The 12,142-nt window shown below is 35.9% G+C and overlaps 1 pseudogene; it reads right to left on the bottom strand.

Annotated features, from left to right (window-relative positions):
- Positions 1 to 1,823: 1,823 nt before the first annotated feature.
- LOC114687865 lies at positions 1,824 to 10,681 on the bottom strand (annotated as a pseudogene).
- Positions 10,682 to 12,142: the final 1,461 nt, after the last annotated feature.

Raw genomic sequence — 12,142 nt, 5'->3', positions numbered from 1 at the left:
AAGTCATACCCCATAATAGTAAGGTGTATTCACATTGATCCCAATACTTTGTTCTTGTGTGAAAAACATGAAAGTAGAGATACCTGGATTGAATAACAAATAGGAAAGTGAAGTGTAGTGATGAGGAGATTACACAAGAGAAGATGGGAAACAGCAGGGTGAAATAGCTTGTGTCTTTAGTCGTAGTATGCACAATGGTGAGGCAGGAGAGTCATAGGTTAAAAGCCTTCCTGGCTTACAAAATGATCCTTTTATAGTAAATCACTGAATCAATAAAGAAGGAAAGAAAACTGCTAACTCTTTGAATTGAATGAATACAATGGACTAATTTCCTTGTTATTCGAGAAGAAGATGTTTTGTGTTTAATTTTGTTTGCTTTGACACACAAAGATGTATTTATTTCTCCTATGGCTTGTCTCCTATGAGTTTTCCCACTCAGGTTACAATAATTTCTGTTATATTTTATATTAATACTTTTCTTGACAAACTGAACATTTCACCAGGTTTACCTGTGTATGTTTTGTTTTGTTTGCACAAGTTACTTTGGAGATCAGATACACATATTGAGGTCATTCACAACATTGAAATAATGACTCAATAATACAGACATGGATTTATTTATTAATGCATTATTCCCTATAAAGATACAGTACACATATGGAAGTAAAGTATGATAAGCAATGCTAATATCAACACACAACTTCTATTAAAATATTTTTTTCTACAAAAGACACTATGCTTAGCACATTATCTCACTTCAACTTCACAAAATTTCCTGTGCTGTACTTTTATAACCATTTTATACATGGAGACACTGAATTTTAGAGGGATAGAGTATCAGAGTTATGTTGTTGATTGTTTTTCACTCTATTACTCTTTTCGAGGGTCCACCATGCAGCTCCCAAATAAGTCACACATGGAGGCTTATTTTTAATTATAAATACCTAGCCTTAGCTTGGCTTATTTCTCACCAGCTTTTTTTTTTTTTTTTAACTTCAAATTATCCCATCAACATTTTGCCTCTGGGTTTTTTCCTTTTCTGACTTCTGTATATCTTGCTTTCACTCTTACTCTGTGCTGGCTGTGTGGTTGTGTGGCTGTGTGGCTGTGTGGCTGTATGGCTGTATGGCTGTGTGGCTGTATCCTCCTTGTGTCCTCCTCTCCTGATCTCTTGCCCTTTTTTCTTTTCCTCTCAGATTTCTCCTTCTAATTATTCTCTCTGCCTGCCAGCCCTGCCTGTCCTTTCTCCTGCCTTGCTATTGGCCATTCAGTTGTTTATTAGACCAATCAGGTATTTTAGACAGGCACAATAACACAGCTTCACAGAGTTAAACAAGTGCAACATAAAAGAATGCAACACATCTTGGTACCATTCAACAATGTTTCACAACATAAACAAATATAACACATCTTAAAATAATATTCTACAACAAAGTTAGGTCTTGTATCCCTATCTAATGAGTATGGTAATACATACTCCTAATTATCCCACTGTATTCTCAAATGACAGCCCCTTAAATATATGCTCTGGATTTTCCAAAGAGCAGCCCCTCAAATATATGCTGATGGATCCATCAACTAAATATTACATAATTTCTACTTTCCTCTAACTACTTTTTTTGTTGTTTTCTTTTTTGGTTGCTATTTCTGATTTTAAATCTAGATATTTTTTTGTGGTAACACTTGGGAGGCAGCAACATCTGAGGATCCTGAATTTAATATTCTGTGACTGGGTAGTTAATTAGAGTCAGCCTTGGTTATAGGAAAGCCTTTTTCGTTTTGCAATACCTGTACCTGCAGATCAGTGCCTTGCTCAGTCATCATCAGAGAAACTTCTTGCAGTATATCAGAACAATCACGGAGATACACAACTGGACAATGTGTGGAAAGTGGGAGATGTTACAACACTCAGTCTTAATTGGAAGGTCTTCATCAGGCTCCTCCCCGCAGAGCTTGGGATGCTATGAGGAAGCAGAAAGATTTTAAGAACCAGAGGTGTGGATGGCACCAAGAAAAGAGTGTCTTCCAGACACAACAGAACTAATTCACTATTAACCCACAGAGACTGTGACAGCATGCACAAAGCCTGCACATTCATTTACGTTCAAGTTCTGAGAGGCAGAAGTAGACAGAAGCTCACATATCTAACCAAGAAGCTATCTTCACTATAAGTCTGCTCGCAAAGGAAAAATTAGACTTCTCCAGTGGAGACTCATTGGGTATATCAACCACACTTAACTTTGAGTTCAATAACTAGTAGTGTATAGCCAACACAAAATGAACTCTGGTATTTTTGTAGATCTTTTGTCTCATATTGCTTTGCTTGGATTTTTTTTTTTTGTCTTACTGGTCTTTTGCTTGTAAACCACAGCTTCTGATTTTGTGTTTTAATTTTTGTATGTATTTATTTTTCTTTTATTCAGATTTCTGTTTTTTGTTTGTTTTCTAAAGGGAGAGATAAAGAAAGAAGCTATAATTGGTTTGATGGAGAAGTTGAAGAAGATCTGGGAAGAGTTAGGGTAAGGGAAACTGTGATAAGAATAAATTGTACAATAAAAATATATTTAAGTGAAATAAAAAATAGCAAGTAAGCAAACAAACAATTCAGACCCTAGATTTATCTTTGCGTTCTAATTAGTCCTTTTACTTTAACTTCTCATTGATAAAAGTGCCATCACCTTTTTTCTTTCAAGTGTATTTTCCTTTTTACAGATATTTTTAGAGAAAAATAATTATAATTCTAGATATCCTATGAAATAATCACTTTCAACCTTATTTTTGTGGACATCATTGCAGAATTTGATGTTCTTTATCATTGCCTTATTCCTATACTTTTCTACCTATGGCTTTTTGGTATCTATTATTGGGTGTCTCTCTTTAGTCATCACAGAGATCCTATTTCTTCAAATTATAAAAATGTAGCATGCTATATTTTCAGTGAAACAACCTTAAGTTTATATATGGATCAGGTATTATTTTTCTAAACTAAATATATGCATTTCATATGTTTACATTCAGAGAGTTGTTACTTTTAGATTTCCATGCTCAATTTTTCTTTTTCTGTGTCATATTTTATTAACTGTCATGTATGAATGATATTGTTGTCTCTTTTTTTCCTCCTGTTTAATTAATTTTATTTAATACTTGTGGATCTGTCTATCTAAAGATACAGGTTGTCAATTTGACTTTGCTATCTAATCCTTATATGCATTTATCAATGTTTTGAAATTTAAGCATAATGCATAAAATTTTGATAAATTAACATACTATTTAAAGTCTATTACTACATTGATCATAGGAAATGAATATAATGCATGAATTACTAAATTTCCTAATTGATATCTAGATTAATAATATTAAAGAACAGGAAATATTGAGGAATTATTTCTTCAAGTTGTCTTGAATGGAATTTTTAAATTGTCAATTTCTGCTTACAAGTGAAATATTAAAAACAAAAGGTAAGAAAAGACTTTTGGAGCTATGTATTAATGGTATTTTGTCAAGTAGACATAAATCTAAATCATGGGATGCTGTTTGAAAGAAAGTACCAAAATGTCAGTTATCAATTGCCAAATCACACATCTGCCTTCCAAATTAAGACAAGGAGGGATATTATATGTAACAAGACAATTTAATCAAATGTGAAAGTCAGTTATAGACTTACATGGAAAATGACATCAAGAACATACATGACGTATACACTCTCTTAAAATCTATATTTTATAATATATTTGATTCCCTGAATAAAATGCAAAATTGCACCACAGTAATAAAGATATCTCAGAGTTATGAAATGATCAATTCCCAGAAGTGTAATCCACAGATTAACAGCAAAATTCCTGGAAAGTACAGAGTATGTGATGGAATAATAGAAGATGGACTATATGAAATTTGGGAAAACAGTGAGTGATTAAGCTAAATAAACGATATATGCCTAGTTTAGAATGTGTCATGACCTTGTAATATTTAAAAATGATAATTTTATCAAAATACAACAGAAGCTACAAGCAGACTATTTTTCAAAACATTTCAGATTTTGTATATGCCAGGAAACTTCATGTATCAAAAGTCTCTTTACCCATTGATACATCTCGCCAGTAAAAGGTAGCAGGAATTAAATGAAATTTAATTCACCTATATTTCTAAGAACTAAGAAATTCTGTGTTCCTATAATTTTGTTGTAAGTTATGTAATTTTTTCATAAAAATATTTAGTTCTTCATATCTTTCCAACAAGTACCACGAAGCACATTTTTTATCCACAACCTCCTTTGACTATTAACACTTCCAAAGCCAGCCATTAAATTTTGTTTCAGGTTATATATTACTAGCAAAAGATGAAGACATACCCTCTAAAATGTGCAGTGGGGTCCACACCTCAGGTGTGCTGGCTGAGAGTATTCCGAGATACTGGCAAGAAGGTTGGCTGCAAGCTTGGAGAAAGGGGGGTGAGTGGAGAGTTTATGGCTGCTTTAGGAGAGCTGCAGATCAATAGGATTAAAATATCTCATATTTAGCCATGGAATATTTAAGGATCCACAAACTGAACAGAGTTCTCTTTGGAGTTACTTGGGATCTTTTTTTTTTTTTTTTTTTTTTCTGAAAATTATCTTCATTCTGTTACTCTGTTATTAACATTATACGTGGCTGCCTTCCTGCATAAGGAAAGGGTACTTCTTAATTGCAAGATACAATTTATGACCCATAAGAGATTGGATTAGCTTTTCTATGATTTAGATCTAGGTTTTCTAATGTCCAGATCCAAAACATTTAAAATATACCTATGTAGCTAATATTCAATATACATTGGTAAACACAAACCCTTCAAATTTCAGTCTCATTGTTCTAGTTACTTTTCTATTGCTATGACAACACACCATGATGAAAGCAACTTATAAAAAAAAGCATTTAATTTGGGACTCATGTTTCAAGAGGCCTATAGTCCATGGCCATCATGGCAGGGAGTAGAGCAGCAAGCAGCAGGCAGGCATGACACTGGAGCAGTAGCCAAGAGCTCATATCTTATCCACCAACATGAGGGAGGGAGAGAGAGTATTGATGTAACCAACCGTCTTATTAAATAAGAAACAAGAAAAAGAAAAGAGAAAGAAGAGAGAGCAGAGAAATCGAGAGAGCGAGAGAGATGTCGGAGAAGTATGTTTTTGTTTAGAAAAAACAGATGTGAGTCTGAATGACAGAGTTTAAAGATATGTTAATGCTGAGAATGATATGGGCTTTTGAAAGTTCAAAGTCCACCCCCAAATGACACACCTTCTACAACACAGCCAATATCTGACCTGAACAAAATATCTATATTCTCTACACAATTCTAATCAGCTTGCAGACAGAAACATACTCATTTAACATACATGGGGCTTTGAGAGAGAGAGCTTTCTTTTATTCTATTTAAGAATTTTTTTGTGTGTGTTTTTACAAACCAAGCACAGATTTCCCTCCCCTCCCTCTTCCCACTCCCCATTGTCAGCTGTTCCTTCCCACTCCCCATCCCCTCCAAAAGAGTAAAGGCTTCCATGGGGAGTCAATAAAGCCTACTACTACATTTATTTTGGGGCAAGACTAAGCCCCTCCTCCCTACATCAAGGCTCAGCAAGGTGTCTCACCACAGGTAACCAGCTCCAGAAAGCCAGCTCATGTACCACTGCCAGGAGCCACTCAGACCATTCTTACTAAACAACCACATTCCATTTCTGACTCCTCTAGGTAGTAGCCATATCATAATTCAAATGCATTGAGTCCAACCTCAAGAGTCCTTGTTGTCGTTCACAGTCTCAACACAGTTGAAAAACACAGTCTCTTCTGGACTCAAAGCAGTGTTTTGACTGTAACCCTCTCTAAAAGGATCACAATTAAGCTGGTGGTAGATCTATTCCCAATTTTCTGAGAAACCATCCTATTGATTTCCAAAGTTACTTGTATAAGTTTGTATTCCCACCATGAGTGGAGTGTTCCACTTGCTCCACATCCTCTCCAGCATGAGCTGTCACTTGTGTTTTTGATCACAGGTTGTCTGACAAATGTGAGATGGAATCTCAAAGTCATTTTGATTTGCATTTCCCTGATGCCTAAGGATGTTGAAAATTTTTTTAAGTGTTTCTCAGCCATTTTGATTTCTTCTGTTGAGAATGGTCTATTTGGATCTGTACCCCATTTTTAAATAGGATTATTTAGTTTGTTGATGTCTAGAAGACCCAGCTCTACCACTTCTGGGCATATACCCAAAGGATGCTCTATTCTGTCACAAGGATACTTGCTCAACTACATTCATAGCATCTTTACTCAAAAGATTCAGAACTGGAAAAAACCTAGATGTTCCTCAACCAAAGAATGGATAAAGAAAATGTAGTATATTTACACATTGAAGTATTACTCAGCTGTGAAAAACAATGACATCTTGAAATTTGTAGGCAAATGAATGGAACTTGGAAAAAATCATCCTGAGTGTGGTGACTCAGACCCAGAAAGACTAACCTGAGTGTTCTGCAATGGGAGTCTAGCAAAGTCACCATCACAGAGAACAGAGAGACTTCATTCAGCAACTGATGGGAGCAGGGAGAGTCCCATAGACAAACATTGGGCAAAGCTTGGGGAGTTGTGCATATGGGTGGTAGGGGGAGGAATGATCAGAGGAACCAGAGGGGACAAGGACACCATAGAACATGGCCCACAGAATCAACTGACTAGAACTCATGGGAGCTCTCTGACCTAGATCCTCTACATATATGTTATGGCTGAGTAGCTTGATGTTCTTGTGGGACTCTTAAGGGTGGGAGTGAGAGCTGTATCTGACTCTTTTGTCTGCTTATAGGACCCTTTTCCTCCTACAGGAGTTGCCTTGTCCAGTCTTGATGTGATGGTATGTGTTTGGTATTGTTGTAGCATATTATACCATGTTTGATTGATGTCCCTAAGAGGCCTGTTCTTTTCCGAGGGAACACGGTGATGTGGATCTTGGGGAGATGGGAGGAGAAGGAGGAGAAGAGACTGTGGGGATGGGAGAGAAGGGAAACTGTGGTTAGGATGCAGTATATGTGAGAAGAATAAAAAGTAACAATGATAAAAGAAAAAAATAATCTTGAAGGAGTTGATTTTCTTCCCCTAACATGTAGATTTTGAGCCTTGAATTAGGGTCATTAGGCTTGGCAGCAAGCTCCCTTACCTGATAAGTTGTTCTACCGGTCTCCACTGTGCTTCTTCTTGAAACACAAATTATGTAGAAGCAATTTCACTGAATTGCTAAAATTTAATTAAAATCATAGTCTTAGAAATCACATGGGCAATAAGAACTCATTTTCCATTCTAATTCTAGTTTAGCAAGAAGTCCTCATAGTGTTCTATTTTTATAGTATGCCTGTGCACAGGTGAAAGTAACTTGTGTGTAGGTTTCAGATCACTTATAAAATAACAATGATTTGAGAAATGAGGAAGAGGGGCAGAGTGAATACATGCAAGATCTCTGTAGTAGTGAAAAGCATTATGAAATGCAATCTAGTGGGCCCGGCACAGACAATGCAGTCATGATTCCAAAGCTGCCTACTGTGGGCTCCATATAGATAACTGTCAATAGTGAGTCATAGATCAGAGTGTGGTCTATGTTGCCCATACCTCCTTGATGTGAGCTCCTGATGAATATGGGGCAGGGCCAGACATTTACTTCAGTTGTGACCTGCTGAAGAGCTCACCATTCTCCAGAGATGATTCCAAACCAATGGACACACAGATGACTCTTGTAATTCAAGTGGGCCAAAAAGTAAAAATAAAACAATTAAACAAAACAAAACAAAAAGAACATAAATGTAGAAAGGGACTAGTGTGCATGTGGCTGGGGAAGTGGGTAATAGGAGTGGGAGGGAAGTAAGAGGTCAGATGCAATCAGCTTATTGCAAATACTGTCAAAGAACAAATTTCACAAAAGAAAAAATGGTGACTTAAAATTTTAGATAGTGAAATCTATCTGAGATAATATTTTAGCTGAGATAATAATTTAGGGGAAAGACACCAAAACTTCCTAATATATTTCCCATATGCTCAAGGTGTATAGACAGACATGAACCTTGCTTGTCTCTAATCTGATTTCAGGAAAACATGACACAGGTATCTGCATGTTTTTATTAGTTTATGTTATAAGAACATCTTTAACTTATTAGTATACACATACAAATTGTTCATATTAGGATACAATATTCAAGAAATTATGACTTATGTCTCTTTTTAGGAATACACTAGATAGTATACTGTAAATGTATATACATATAGTTTTATCCAGGAAATGGCATACATTATCAAATGGTAACTTACATGAAAAGTCTATACATATATGTGTAAATATATGTATATTCATATGTACACCATATATATAATGTTTTCTTTCTTTCTTTTTTTTTTTTGGTTTTTTGAGACAGGGTTTCTTTGTGTAGCTTTGCTCCTTTCCTAGAACTTGCTTTGTAGACCAGGCTGGCCTCGAACTCACAGAGATCTGTCTGGCTCTGCCTCCCGAGTGTGGGATTAAAGGTGTGCACCACCACTGCCTGGAGATATAATGTTTTCAAAAGCATACAATTTTTACCACACTGTCCTACTTTCATGGTATAAAAAAATCAATGTCATAAAATAATTTTTGAACTTAAGGAAGTGTATTCTAATATTATGAACACTGCCCTTTCAGTTATGGAAGAAAACAAGGGATAAAATAATTTCATTTGAATGAGTACAAATTGGAAAATGACAGATTATGTCAATATGAGGCAACTAGCATTATGATTTGGTTTGTAAATCATTTTGATCTCTAAGAGTATGTAGACCTCAAAAATATCTTCAGTATCTCATATAGTGAGTTGGGATCAAAATATAATGATGTATTTTTAAATAATAATTTTGATAACTAATTCAATGAAAACTTTGCAAATAATAATTTAGTTAAAATAATTTGCACAGTGTTGTGACCATGGGTAATGATTAGTAAATTGTAGTGATTATTATTTTATAAAATTATCATCATCCTTTAGTCTTCAGACACAAATAGATATATGATGCAGTTATTACTCTTTCTGAACAATAAAAATCTAGGTATTAGACTTTTGAATGTACTTCCATAATAGTTATTTTCATAACCAACTAATCATGCAATTAATATCATGCAGAAATGAGTCATATATGCAATTTTGCGGTCAAAATACAGCTAAAGTAGTATGCACATAATGAAATTTCCAATTAGAAGAGGTGTCTAAAAATTATGCCCAAATTTACCTGTGATTTCCCAACTTTTTTTATGGCGTTTTTAATATCCTTATTTCTCAGTGGATAGATGGCTGCATTCAGGAGAGGTGTGATAATGGTATAAAACACAGCAAGAAACTTGTCGACCCAAGTGATGTTGACTGGCCAGAGATAGAATGCAGGGCAAAAAACCCAGCACAACGACTATGATGTGGGATGTACAGGTAGAGAGTGCCTTTGATGAGCCATCTTTAGAGTGAAGCTGAACAGTTAATAGAATGTAAGTGTAAGATATCAGCAAGAGAATGAAACAAGTTGTTGCTAAAACACTACTGTCAGCATTTATCATGATTCCAAGAGTATCAGTATTTGTGCAGGCTAATTTCATCACCAAAGGAATATCACAGAAAAAGCTGTCTATTACTCTAGGTCCACAGAAAGGTAGTTCCAAAATCAGGATCAGTTGAATCATGGCATGCATAAATCCAATGATCCATGATATCAAAACAAGCCAGATGCACTTCTGTCCATCCATGATGCAGTGTAATGGAGTGGCCTGCAGATGGTCACATATCGGTCATAGGTCATTGATGCAAGAAGTATCATTTCACCCCCTCCAAATAAATGCTCACAGAGGATCTGGCTCATGCATCCCACAAAGGAAGTTGTTTTATTATCTTTTAAGAGGTCTGTGATCAGTTTGGGTATATTTACTGAGGAAAAGCAGAAGTCAACAAATGAGAGATTAGCTAACAGAAAGTACATGGGAGAATGGAGATGATGATCAATGATGATTTTTTTCCATTTTTTCTTTATTAAGAAATTCTCTACTCACTCTACATACCACCCACAGATTCCCCCTCCTCCCTCCTCTCACCCTCCAGCCCTCTCTCCCTAGCCACCCCACATCCCCACATCCCCCAAATCAAGGTCTTCTATGGGGAATCGGCAGAGCCAGCACACTGAGCCTAGGCAGGTCCAAGCCCCTCCCCACTGCACCAAGGCTGCTCAAGGCATCACACCACAGTCATCAGGCTCCCAAAAGCCTGTTCATGTACCAGGGACAGATGCCGATCCCCCTGAATGGGTGCTTCCCAAACAGTTCTAGCCAAACAACCAACTTCCATATCCAGAGGGCCTAGTCCAGTCCCATGGGGCCTCCACAGCCACTAGTCGACAGTTCATGGGCTTCCACTAGTGTGGCCAGTCATCCCTGCATAGCTCAGTGGTTAAGAGCACGGATTGCACTTCCAGAGATTCTGAGTTCAATTTCCAGCACCCACATGGTGGATAACAGTGATGATTAATATCATGACAAAGAGGTTGCCTACCACAGTCATCAGGTAGAGGGTGGCAAATGGCAGCAGGAGGAAGATCTGTAGTTCCCTTGAGGCACAGAGTCCCTGAAAAACAAACTCAGACACCACAGACTGGTTTGCTTCTTCCATTTAGTACACTGTGCTCCAACTGGTTGAGAGAGACAGAGCCTAACTACGAATTGCTGAAAGAGAAACAACTTAATGTGCAGAGTCAAGTAAGCAGAAAAATTTTGAAATTGAAATCTTTGCATTGCACCAAACCAAATTTTAAATAAATCTTTCTTGTATTTGTGCATTGTGTCTAATGAGGGAAGGTTTTAAAAGTAGAATGATGAGTCAAAAGTTTTGCACATCTAAAAGACAATGTTTATAGGTATCAATATGAGTATACTGTTTAAAAATATCAGTAGCACGTATTCTCTTTGCATTTTTTCAAGCTTTAATCTGCTTTCTAAATGGAATCAAATAATTTTCTTCAATGAATATTAGAGTCATAGTTGCAGCCTGTTTACTTGACCATCATAATTTCAAAATGACAATCTATTGACATGTTTCTAACATAAACACAAAATTGCCAGGCACAAATCTACTGTTGACTGTAGGATCATACAGACTGAAACCAAGTTTACTACAAAATGTGAGAAAAAAAGGTTCATTGAATAAATTGAGAAGCCATGTGTTAAAGACACATGTTAACGTAATGTCTTTCCTTGATTTTTGCCTTATCTATTAGAGTGTATCTGTGAACAACCATTTTGTTCATAACCCTGGGGGGATGTTACTTATTGTCCTTTATTGACTGACTGGCTTTCATTTCTAAATAGTGAGATTTCATATGATATTCTGAATAACTAATAAATGAAAGCTAATTTCCCTGCCTTTCTACTCTTTCATCTCCTTCCTTCCCTCTTTCTTTGTATAAAATGACATTTTCATATAACTTACATTGAATTGGTGAATTTGGAGTGAAGTATTATTATTTAAACCTCCAGCATTCTCATCTCCTTCATACTCTTTTTACCTGGTTATCTACTTTATTATCCTTAGAAAATAGACATAAAAATTTGAGATAATAAGATAATTTTAGAGTAGGCTGTTTTGTCAGCAGTATGCTTCTTCAAGAGAGAGTCTTGTAACTTGTCATGTTACAGAGTTTATTTTATGTGAACATATACAACTACTTAACATTTTCAGAAGCCTCGAATGTTATGTGGAAAGGTAAACTTACATTTTTGGAAAATAGAACAATTAAAAATGCAGAGTCAAGATACTATGAAAATTACCTGTTGAAAAAAAAACTGTTCTTTTTTTTCTATAAGTGACATTTAATCTCTGAAATTCATAATATACCTTATGGTTCATGTTGCAGTTTCTTAAGCAACTTTCAAACATGTGAACTGAACCTCCATTTCGGGCATTACAGTGTAATTCAGACATTTTTATTGCTCAATAACTATTCTGAGGCTTGTTCTGCCCTAATTTATCTGCTGCTTTTGTAAAGGTAAGTTCAGGACTTGACAGCGTATGTTTGGCTTCCTGTGGTCTTCAGGAAGCAACATGAACTATTCAGGTGGCCAGGTGGTGGTGGTA

This window comes from Peromyscus leucopus, chromosome 4 (genome assembly GCF_004664715.2).
Source record: "Peromyscus leucopus breed LL Stock chromosome 4, UCI_PerLeu_2.1, whole genome shotgun sequence".
Classification (NCBI taxonomy): domain Eukaryota; kingdom Metazoa; phylum Chordata; class Mammalia; order Rodentia; family Cricetidae; genus Peromyscus; species Peromyscus leucopus.
Note: the sequence above shows the minus strand (reverse complement) of the source record. Positions and strands in the feature narration are given on the sequence as shown.